The 11,450-nt window shown below is 47.1% G+C and overlaps 1 long non-coding RNA gene across 1 annotated transcript; it reads left to right on the top strand.

Moving 5' to 3' along the window:
- The first annotated feature begins 683 nt into the window (after positions 1 to 683).
- Positions 684 to 8,358, top strand: LOC109567810 (uncharacterized). The gene is made up of 3 exons (XR_002182108.2): positions 684 to 759; positions 1,633 to 1,703; positions 4,423 to 8,358. It is a non-coding gene; the product is annotated as an uncharacterized lncRNA (long non-coding RNA).
- The last annotated feature ends 3,092 nt before the right edge of the window (positions 8,359 to 11,450 follow it).

Genomic DNA, 11,450 nt, shown 5'->3' with positions numbered 1-11,450 from the left:
GTTTGCCTCCCCACGGAGGAGTGAGGACAGACTGCACTCTCCCTTTTGTGGTCCTGGTGAAGGTGGCAGGGATTCCAAAGTCCAGGCTTCAGATGAGGAGATGGAGATGGAGGTCCCCAGAAGGAAGGAACTTGCCCAGGATCCTACCCACCATCAAGGGGATTACTGGCAAGGAAGCCAGGTCTCCTGGCTTCCAGTGCAGGATCTTACACACTCAGCTCATTCATGCACAAATATTTATTGAACGCCTACTGTGTGCCAGGCACAGTGCTAGCCTCTGGGAATCACAGAGATAACAAAAACAGGCATAAATGCCCGTACCCGCCGCCCCGCCCCCCTGCCCACCCACCATGGAGCTAACATTCTAGGGCAGAGTTGGGGAGGGGGAGGTGGTGGAAACTAACCAAATAAATCTTCGGCAGCTACTGTCTTCCCTCTTTATTTCTTTCCTTCAACAAATATTTATTGAGAACTATATTTCTATAAGACAGACGTGGTCCTGACTCTCCTGGAGTGAGGGTCTAGTGGTGGAGACAGGCACTAAATGAGGAGACACATAAATAAACAAGATAAATTCAGATTGTAATAATGGCAGAGAAGACATCAAGGTTAAGTGCTAGCGAGTGAGGGGGAAGGGAGGCAGAGCTTTGGAGGGTGTGGTCAGGGAAGGTTTGAGGGCTGGAGCTGAGATCTGAAGGGCACGAAGCAGCCAAGCAGGGTGTTCCAGTTGGAGGAAACAGCAAGTTGCAAAGGGGCCAGGTAGGACTGAGCTTGGAGGTGTCGGGGAGGAGCAGAGAGAAGGCCAGGTGGCTGGAGCAGGGTGAGAGGTGGCAGGTCAGACAGGGACGTGAGAAGGGCCAGGGTGCCATCGAGGGATACTGAATCAAGAGAGGGATGACTAGACCCACAGGGGGCACCGCTCAGGCAGGCCAGTCGTCCCTACATCTGGGGGTTTCCCAGCCAGACCCCCGAGGGGGAGCGCTGAGCACCTGCTGGCCTGGCACTGTCTGCCTCTGCAGAGATAAAGCCCCACAGCCCCCTGCAGTGGAGCCCCCCTGGGCAGTTGCTCCACCTGCACAGCCGGCCAGGGCATTGTGTGCTGGCTCTGACAGGCACACCTGGTGCTCTCACTAGCCTGCTGTCTGTCCTGATTTAGGGGCTCATCCTGGCTGGTTTCAGGGCCTGTTCCCCAAGGTCCACCAGCTGGGATGAGGCTGGCTGAGGAGGAGGAAGCAGGCTCTGGTAGTAACCCAGGTAGAAAGCATGTCTCACCCTGGCAAGCCCATTGGACCCAGAGAGAAGTAGTCCTGAGCACCTATGAAACTCCAGACTTCCCTTTTCTGTTCACCTTTCCCCAGACGGCAAAGAGCCTGGGGCTCATGCAGGAAGCAAGGTTCAAGTGCCAGTTTAGCTGTGGTGCTTAGAAATTTTCAATCTCCCTTTCTGGGCCTCAGTATCCTCATCTGTACAATGGAAGGGTTGACTTGACTAAATTCAATGTAGACTCTAGAGATAGACTGTCTGAATCTTCACTTTCCCATGTAGTGGCTATTTGAACCTAGGTAAATTATTTTCCGTGCCTCAGTTTACTCATCTATAAAATGGGAGTATAATAATAGCGTCTATTTCAAGGGTTGTCTGAAGACTGAGTTATGTGTGCTTGGAAGACTGTGCCTGGTGCTTAGAACACTGCTTGTCCCATGGTAAGTGCTATATTTAACTCTGATTGGTATTATTATTCAAATCTTTAGAGAACATTGAACTGGAAAGACTTAGAAAGACTCTAAGATAACCGAGTCTGTTTGTTTGCAAACTTTTTGGTCTTTGTTTTTAACAAGAGGCTCTGCATTGCTCAAGAGAAATTTTACTCAGAAGCCCAGCTGTTCAAGGGGATAGAGGGAGGGGGTGCTTGCTCCACCTGCTTCCCCGTCTCTGTGTCTGCAGCCCTCAAGGGGGATACTGGAGCATAATTTGAGAACTCCTGTTCAGTTTGTCTCCTTCAGCTCACAGTCAGGAAACTGAGACTCAAGAGAGGGACAGGGACCAGTCCAGGTCCCACAGGGATTGAGTGGCTCAGCCTAGCCTAGAACCAAGATCCCCTGGTTTTCTCAAAGCAAGACAAGGGGCAGGAGCTGGGAGAAAAGCAAGGACCAGAAGCCACTTAGGGGACTGGGTGCATTGTGGCGTCAAGTTATTAGCATGTAAATTACATGCAAATAGATGCAAAACAGCATGTTTTATGCTAATTTGCAGAGTCGAGAGCTACGACATTTTTGGTAATAGGGCAGCAGCCCTGGTCCCTGGGCATTGCCGAACACGCGTCCCTTTTTTCTTTCTTTCTTTCATTATTATGATCGGGCCCATAAATCTTGACTTGGCTGTAATCCCGCCCCTTCTCGCCTGCAAGCCTGGCTCTTGTCACCCTCAAGGGCTTCCTCTCCAGTCTCCTGGTCCTGCCTGGGCTCAGGGACAGGCCTGGGCAACGGATCAGAGAACCAGGATTCAGGAGCCACTAGTCAGCTCCAGGGCGTGGAAGCTGCTTCTTGAGGAGGGGGTCTGGGTGGAAATCTGATGGGGCTCGGGTCATGGCTGCCAATCCTCTGTGCCAGTTGTCCTGGGCATCTGGGGCATGTCCACCATGCCTTCCCAAAGCCAGCCCTAAGCCCAGGTTTGGCACCTCTGCAGAGCTCCCATGGCCACTGTGGCATTCCTGCTATTGTCTGGGGTTGGCCAGCCTTGCAGGATGACCCCCTCCAGGAGGGCAGGGCCTGCTCCTTTTCTTGTACACCCCGTACCTGGGACACAGGTTTTGGATGTATCTGGTGTTGGAGAACTGAAGCCGTACACAGAGATCTGGCTGTGCACCTGGGTGAGCTCGCAGTTTCTGAAACCGTGCTGCTGGAATTCAAATCCTGACACCTCTGCTTCCTGAGAAAATGCTAGCACTCGTACTAACAGGAATGATGCACCTACCGTGACCCAGGTGCTTTGCTTGGTGCTTACTGTTTAGGCTCTCACTGATAATAATACAGCAAGTCCCCCACATACAAACTTTAAGTTAGGAACTTTCAAAGACGTGAACGTGCCCCTATATGCCAGTTGCTGTACTGTTCCACTGTACTTTTCAAGATACTGTAAGATTTAAAGTGTTTTATTGTTTTTTTTTTAATGTATTATTTATGTGAAAAAAGTATTATAAACCTAGTACAGTACAGTATTATATAGCTAGGTGTTAGTTGGGTACCTAGGGTGACTGTTGTACTTACGAACAAACTGGACTTACCAACACACTCTTGGAAAGGAACTTGTTTGTATGTGGGGGACTTACCATATCTTATAGGGTGGGTATTTTATTATGGCTCCCGTTGTATGAGGAGAGGTCAGATGAGTTGCCCAAGGTCACAACCCCAGGGGAGCTGACTAAAGGGGCATTTATATTTATTGAGGACGAGGGCCTCATAAGGCAGTGGTTCTAAACCGCTCAGCAAAGCTGCTGTCACAGGAAATCAGAGCTTCTGCCTTACCATCTGCCAACCTTTTGACAATGTTAAACTTTACCTGTGCCCATAGAAAATATGGATGGTTAAGAAATCTCAACCTTTTGTTTTTTTGCAGTCCCTCTACCCATTATGGCAACCCACTCCAGGATTCTTGCCTGGAGAGTCCCAGGGACGGGAGCCTGGTGGGCTGCCGTCTATGGGGTTGCACAGAGTGGGACACGACTGACGTGACTTAGCAGCAGCAACCCATTTTGTTCTGGTAAATGGCTTACTGCAAGCCACCACCTTCTCCATAATACTTAGATAAGACTCTATCCATCTTTCTCATGGCTCCCCTAAGACTAGACTCCCCTTGTTTGTCTGTGACCTTTTCGCTTTTGCCTGAGCCTGCTAAGGCCAAACAAAGACCTTCCCATTCTTTGTCTCTTGGTTGATTAGCTGAGGTTAGAACTGTTTGTGCCATCTGAAACTAGACACAGAGATAAACATTTCCTGTTCAGCTGGTTGAAACGACTTCCCCTGATTGTAAAACATCCCCCACCTGTAACCTGTCTACTCCACCCTATAAAAGTCAGGCAAACCGGCCCAGCCCAGACACCGTGGTCTTGGGCTCGCGGGTGCTTCTCCATTGCAGGAGCTTGAAAAAAAAACAAAATCACCTCTCCCATTGTCTAATGTATTTTGTCTTTGACACTCTTCCACTGTGCCGTTTTTCAGCTAAGGCTCCCGAGCCTTTTTAGGGCCCCGCGTGTGACCTTGGATCACTTCTAAGCATCTCCGGGCTCCGGGCTCCTCTGCTCCAAAACGTGGTGATCACCGACCCTACCTCCCCAGGTTGAGAGTGGAGATCACGCCCGGAAACGCTTGGCGCGGAGCCTGGCCGGAGTGAACGCTCCAGAAATGTCAACCTTTGTGTTTGCAGGAAAGGCGAGCGGCGCTTGGGACACTCGGCCGGAGGAAGTGGAGGAGTGGAACGCGCGTCTGGAGACCTCTACCCACCCCTGCTCCGGCGCTGGGGGGCTGTCCTGGGTCCCCTCCCCCGGCGCCCCCCGGGATCGCAGTCTGGGTCGGGGGTCGGGGAGGGGCATACTCCCCACTCCCGCCCTCCCCGCCGCCCGCCTTTGATTACGGCTAGCAGCGAATCGCCGAGCAAATTAACTTTTTGCACACTTCATTATGCGCCGCCCCGCGTCCCCCCGGGGCCGCGGCCCCGCCCCCGCCCCGCGCCGACAACTTGATTGGGCAATTAATCTTCGCGGTCCCCCCAGCCCCCCGCGCCCGGCCCGGGCCTTTGTGCGCCTGCACGCGGGCCGCCGGCGCCCGCCCGGACGGCCGGTCTGCTAGCGCTGATAAGGCGCGCGCGCCGCCCGGCCCCCGCCTTTGTCCGCGCGCGTGGAGGCGCGGCCGTCGCTGCCGTCTAGCACCCCGTCAGCGCGCCCCCGCCCCCTCGGCTCGGTCCATCTGTTTGAGCTGCGCAATCCTCCAGCGGCCTGGCGGGGGAGGGGTCTCGCTCTCGGGCCGGGAGCCAGCACCCCCTCCACCCGATCGCTCCATGTGTAGGAGAGACGCCCCTCAGCCCCCGAGAAACACACACACGCACACACACAGCGCCCAATTAAGCAGCGCGGTAGTAATTAAGAAGTGGGGGGCGCGAGGCACAGCAGCAGTCTAAGGAATGGAGGGGTTTCCGAGCTGTGTCCAAAAAAAGAAGGGGCCCGCCACCCATCCTGTACTCGGGTGTGTAACCCCTGGTTACACGCTTGGGGCTCTGCAGACTCGGATGGCTGCGGTTGGGGTAGGAAGAGAGAAGGAGAGGCCCTGGGAATTTGTCTGATAAGTCATGCTTCTTTGTGCATTTTTTCCTGGTGTTTTGCCAGCAGTTGACCCAGCCTCAAAAAGGCAGCCTGTGATTAGTGAGTGTTGAGAACCCGGGTCCTAAATGGAGGCTAAATGAAGGACGATTGTAGAGACCAATAGCAAGGTGGTTCAGAAAGGGCTCCCAACTCACTGTGGGAGGCTGTGTTTCAGGTAACAGCTCTGTGCCCAGGGGTGGTGGAGGCCACGGGCTGTCAGCGCTGGGCACCCAGCATGTGCTGGTTCTTGGGATTTTCTCTGGCCTTCCCTGGACGACACAGGACAGGGACTGAAAGCTGATGGGTGAAAGATGATGCTGGAAACAGGCTCTTGAGTTTCCTCCTGCTCCAGGGGTGCAAAGCTTGAGGTCTGTGCAGAGCTTAGAGCTGGTGTGTGTGTGTGTGTGTGTGTTCGTTCCCTGGGAAGTGTCTGCACCAGCTTGTGAAGGGTTCGAGTTTTGTTTGAGTAAAGGATTCTTAGCCTTCACTAGTGCTCATAATAAGGGTGTGACCCAGTGTGCACAGAATCCCCGAGGAGAGGGCTGGCAAAGCAGCTTCATTCGGGTAATCCACCAGCAATGCTGACCGAACACTCACTGTTTGCAGAGTTCACAAGGGCACCCCCAAATGCTAGGACAGCATGAGCAAAGCAGAGCTGCTTGTTGTCCTCACAGGCTCACAATCTAGTCTGAGAGATGGATGAGAAAGAAGATAAACACAGAAGTCATGAGATGATAGAGCTGGAGATAAAAACAAAGCAGAACAACAGTTGGTGTGTGGGCCCCACTTGCTGGACATGCCCTCCCCACCACCACCAGGATGCCCCGATGCCCCGGGAGTGAAGTCTGCACTCCGAAATGCAGGGACCTAGGCTGCCCTGACTCTCTGTAACCTATCTCTCTACTCCCTGGGACCTAGACTCCCCAGCCAGTTCTGTGGCCATCCCAGGGCAGGGTCCCTGGGATGATGGCCTGGCTCAGTCTGCTGTGGGCTCTCCCCCTTATTCCTGTGCAGGTGGTGGTGGTGGTTCCTTCTGATAATGACAGCCTCCAGTCTTGCATGACGGAAAGGCCTCACGGGTTTATAGTCCAGAAGGGGCCCTGTGAGCAAAAGCTGAATTAAAATGGAGAAATACAGCCTCCCCTTCCTCCCCTCCTTTCCCTCCCCTGGCCCAACTTCCCTCATTCCCACAGCCCCTGAGGCCATGGGTGAATAGTTTCTTAGTCCATTTGCCTTGCTAAGCTGAGTTAGAGAGCTGGGTATATACCTCTCTATGCAAAGAGTCAGACACACTGAGCAGCTGAACTGAACTGATGGGTATAAAGTTAGGAGACACCCAGAACCAGCAAGTGAAATAAAGAGAATACTATTTGACTCTGAATGCACCACCCCTCCACTCCCCAGTACAGACTAAGTTTAGATCCCTTGTCAACTCTAGTCCCCGAATCTAATGTTCTGGCTCTAAACATTCTAAGACCTCAGAGTTGTAGACTCTGACATTCTAGAATATTAACATCCTATACATCTTACATGAACATTCTGGATGTCTATGATTTCTGCCCTTGTGTTCTAGAATTCTGGGACCCCAATATTGATTTTTGTTGGGGTCTACACATTGAAGTAACAAAAGAGAAAGACTCCATGCAGAGTCACATGATTTGTCATAATGATAGCAACTAACAGTCTTTCAATCATGCTTTTATTCAACAGTTCTTTTTGTTGTGGTGGTTCCAAATAGGAAAAGGAGTATGTCAAGGCTGTATATTGTCACCCTGTTTATTTAACTTACATGCAGAGTACATCATGAGAAATGCTGGACTGGAAGAAACACAAGCTGGAATCAAGATTGCCAGGAGAAATATCAATAACCTCAGATATGCAGATGACACCACCCTTATGGCAGAAAGTGAAGAGGAACTAAAAAGCCTCTTGATGAAGGTGAAAGTGGAGAGTGAAAAAGTTGGCTTAAAGCTCAACATTCAGAAAACGAAGATCATGGCATCCGGTCCCATCACTTCATGGGAAATAGATGGGGAAACAGTGGAAACAGTGTCAGACTTTATTTTTCTGGGCTCCAAAATCACTGCAGATGGTGACTGCAGCCATGAAATTAAAAGACGCTTACTCCTTGGAAGGAAAGTTATGACCAACCTAGATAGCGTATTCAAAAGCAGAGACGTTACTTTGCCAACAAAGGTTCGTCTAGTCAAGGCTATGGTTTTTCCTGTGGTCATGTATGGATGTGAGAGTTGGACTGTGAAGAAGGCTGAGTGCCGAAGAATTGATGCTTTTAAACTGTGGTGTTGGAGAAGACTCTTGAGAGTCCCTTGGACTGCAAGAAGATCCAACCAGTCCATTCTAAAGGAGATCAGCCCTGGGATTTCTTTGGAAGGAATGATGCTAAAGCTGAAACTCCAGTACTTTGGCCACCTCATGCGAAGAGTTGACTCATTGGAAAAGACTCTGATGCTGGGAGGGATTGGGGGCAGGAGGAGAAGGGGATGACAGAGGATGAGATGGCTGGATGGCATCACTGACTCGATGGACATGAGTCTGAGTGAACTCCAGGAGTTGGTGATGGACAGGGAGGCCTGGTGTGCTACGATTCATGGGGTCGCAAAGAGTCGGACACGACTGAGTGACTGATCTGATCTGATCTGATCTGATTTAAAGAATCTTTTAAGTGCCAGACACTGTTCTTGGATTATACAAATAAATAAATTTAAATGTTAATAAATAAATAGATACACAATTTGTTAGAAGATAACATGTGCAGGAGAGAGGGTTAGGGAGTAAGGAAGCACAATTCAAATTGATGGTCAAGGTAGGACATACTAGGAAGGTAATATTTGATTTCCTATTTGTTCTTTCATTTATTGAAATTTGAAATCTCAGTGTATAACTATGGATTTGTTTCTCCTTGGAGGTCTACCAGCTTTTGCTGTACATATTTTAGATCTCTGCCATTAGGAATATAAACATTTAAAATTGTTTTATGCTCTTAATTAGTCAATCCCTTGCTTGTTATGAAATGACCTTATCTATCCCTAGTAAGATTCTTTGCTCTGAAATGAGCTTTTTCTGATATTAACCTAACCACTCTAGTGCTCTTTTAATTAGTGTTAGTGTGGTATATCTTTTTCCATGCTTGTACTTTTAACTTGTGTCTTTATATCTGAAGTGGATGTGTGGTTTTGTTTTTGTTTTGGTAGATGGCATGTATTTGGGTCTTTATAAAAATTCAATCTCACAATCTCTGCTTTTTAATTGGGAGTGTTTAGACCATTTACATTTAATGTGATTATTGATATGATTCGATTTAAGCCTATTATCTCATATTTTCTTTCTCTGTCCCATTTGCTCTTTCCTTTTCTTCTTTTTCTGCCTCATTTCTTTCTTTCTTTTTTGATGTGGACCATTTTTTAAAGTCTTTATTAAATTTGTTACAACATTGCTTCTGTTTTATGTTTTGATTTTTTGGCCCTGAGGCATGTGGGATCTTAGTTCCCTGACCAGGGATCAAACCCACACCCTCTGCGTTAGAAGGCGAAGTCCTAACCAATGGACTGTCAGGATAGTCCCTCTTTCTGCCTCATTTCTGATTAACTGAGTGCTTTTCATTATTCCATTTTCCCTCCTTTATTGGCTTATTATCTATAATTCCTCATTCTGTTATTTCAGTTGTTGCATTAGAATTTATGGTATATGTCTCTAACTTGTCAGTCTACTGTCAAATGATATTGTACCACTTCATATGTAGTGTAAGAACCTTATAATAGGGTACTTCCATTTCTCTCTTCCTGACTTTAATGCTATTATTGTCATGCATTTTACTTCTGTAGATGTTACAAACTCCACCAAATATTATTATTTTTGTTTAAACAGCAAATTACCTTTTAAGGACAACTAAATGTACCTCATGAGAAACGCTGGGCTGGAAGAAGCACAAGCTGGAATCAAGATTGCCAGGAGAAATATCAATAACCTCAGATATGCAGATGACACCACCCTTATGCAGAAAGTGAAGAGGAACTAAAAAGCCTCTTGATGAAGGTGAAAGAGGAGAGTGAAAAAAGTTGGCTTAAAACTCAACATTCAGAAAACGAAGATCATGGCATCCGGTCCCATCACTTCATGGGAAATAGATGGGGAAACAGTGGAAACAGTGTCAGACTTTATTTTTCTGGGCTCCAAAATTACTGCAGATGGTGACTGCAGCCATGAAATTAAAAGACGCTTACTCCTTGGAAGGAAAGTTATGACCAACCTAGATAGCGTATTCAAAAGCAGAGACATTACTTTGCCAACAAAGGTTCGTCTAGTCAAGGCTATGGTTTTTCCTGTGGTCATGTATGGATGTGAGAGTTGGACTGTGAAGAAGGCTGAGTGCCGAAGAATTGATGCTTTTGAACTGTGGTGTTGGAGAAGACTCTTGAGAGTCCCTTGGACTGCAAGGAGATCCATCCAGTCCATTCTGAAGGAGATCAGCCCTGGGATTTCTTTGGAAGGAATGATACTAAAGCTGAAACTCCAGTACTTTGGCCACCTCATGCGAAGAGTTGACTCATTGGAAAAAACTCTGATGCTGGGAGGGATTGGGGGCAGGAGGAGAAGGGGATGACAGAGGATGAGATGGCTGGATGGCATCACTGACTCGATGGACGTGAGTCTGAGTGAACTCCGGGAGTTGGTGATGGACAGGGAGGCCTGGCGTGCTGGGATTCATGGGGTCGCAAAGAGTCAGACACGACTGAGCGACTGAACTGAACTGAACTGAACTGATAATATAGAATCTTATATATTTACTCACGTAGTTAACATTTTTTCCTTTGCTCTTTATTCCTCTATAGATTCATATTTCTGTCTGGTATTATTTTTCTTCTGCCTGAAAAGACATGTGCAGGGGAGAGGTGCATTTATCATTTTTTGTAGTGCAGATTTGTTGGTAAAGAATTCTTTCAGCTTTTGTGTGTCTGAAGATATCTTATTTCACCTTCATGTTTGAAAGATATATTCACAGGGAACGGAAATCTATGTTGACCCGTTTATTTTTCTTTCAGTAAGTTAAGATGTGGCTCTACTATTTTCTCCCTTCCGTGTGTCCAATAAGAAATTTGCCATTATCCTTATCTTTGTTCCTCTGTACTTAACATACCTTTTTGTTTTGACAGTTTTAAAAATATTTTCCTCTTTGTCACCAGTTTTGAGCCATTTGATCATGATAGGTAATTTTCTGTTTTTTTGTGCTTGAGGTTTGTTAAACTTCTTGCATCTGTGAGTTCATAGTTTACATCAGATTTGGAATATATTCAACCATTCTTTTTCAAATTTTCCTTTCCTTTGGGGAACTCAGTTTCACATATATTACACTATTTGAAGTTGTTCCACATTTCTTGAAACTTTTCTTGTTTTTATTAAAGAATTTTTTCCCCCTCTACATGTTCCATTTTGGATGATTTTTCTTTGCTGTGTCTGCAAATTCATTAATTTTTTTCTTCTGCCGTCTTTAGTCAGCCATTAATTCTAGCACATTTTTCATTTCTGATACTGTAATTTTCATTTCTAAAAGTTTGATTTGGATCTTTTTATATCTTCCACTTGTCTCTTGTCTTCCACTTGGGAACATATAGAATACAGTTTTTTAGATTGTTTTAATGTTCTTATCCACCACTTCTGTGTCAGTTCTGGGTCAGTTTCAACTGATTCATTATTGTCCTCACTATGGGCCATGTTTTCTTGCCTCTTTGCTTGCCTGTAATCTTCATTTGGATGCCAGACATTGTGAATTTTACCTTTGGTGGATGCTATAGATTTTTATATTTCTATAAAAGACGCTTCCTCCTTGGAAGAAAAGCTATGATCAACTTAGACAGCATATTTAAAAGCAGAGGCATTACTTTGCCAACAAAGGTCCATCTAGTCAAAGCTATGGTTTTCCCAGTAGTTGAGTATAGATGTGAGAGTTGGACTATAAAGAAAGCTGAGTGCCAAAGAATTGATGCTTTTGAATTGTGGTGTTGGAGAAGACTGTTGAGAGTCCCTTGGACTGCAAGTAGATCCAACCAGTCCATCCTAAAGGAAATCAGTTCTGAATATT

Source organism: Bos indicus, chromosome 13 (genome assembly GCF_029378745.1).
Source record: "Bos indicus isolate NIAB-ARS_2022 breed Sahiwal x Tharparkar chromosome 13, NIAB-ARS_B.indTharparkar_mat_pri_1.0, whole genome shotgun sequence".
Taxonomy (NCBI): domain Eukaryota; kingdom Metazoa; phylum Chordata; class Mammalia; order Artiodactyla; family Bovidae; genus Bos; species Bos indicus.
The sequence above is the reverse complement of the archived record's forward strand: the minus strand, read 5'-3'. Positions and strand labels throughout refer to the sequence as shown.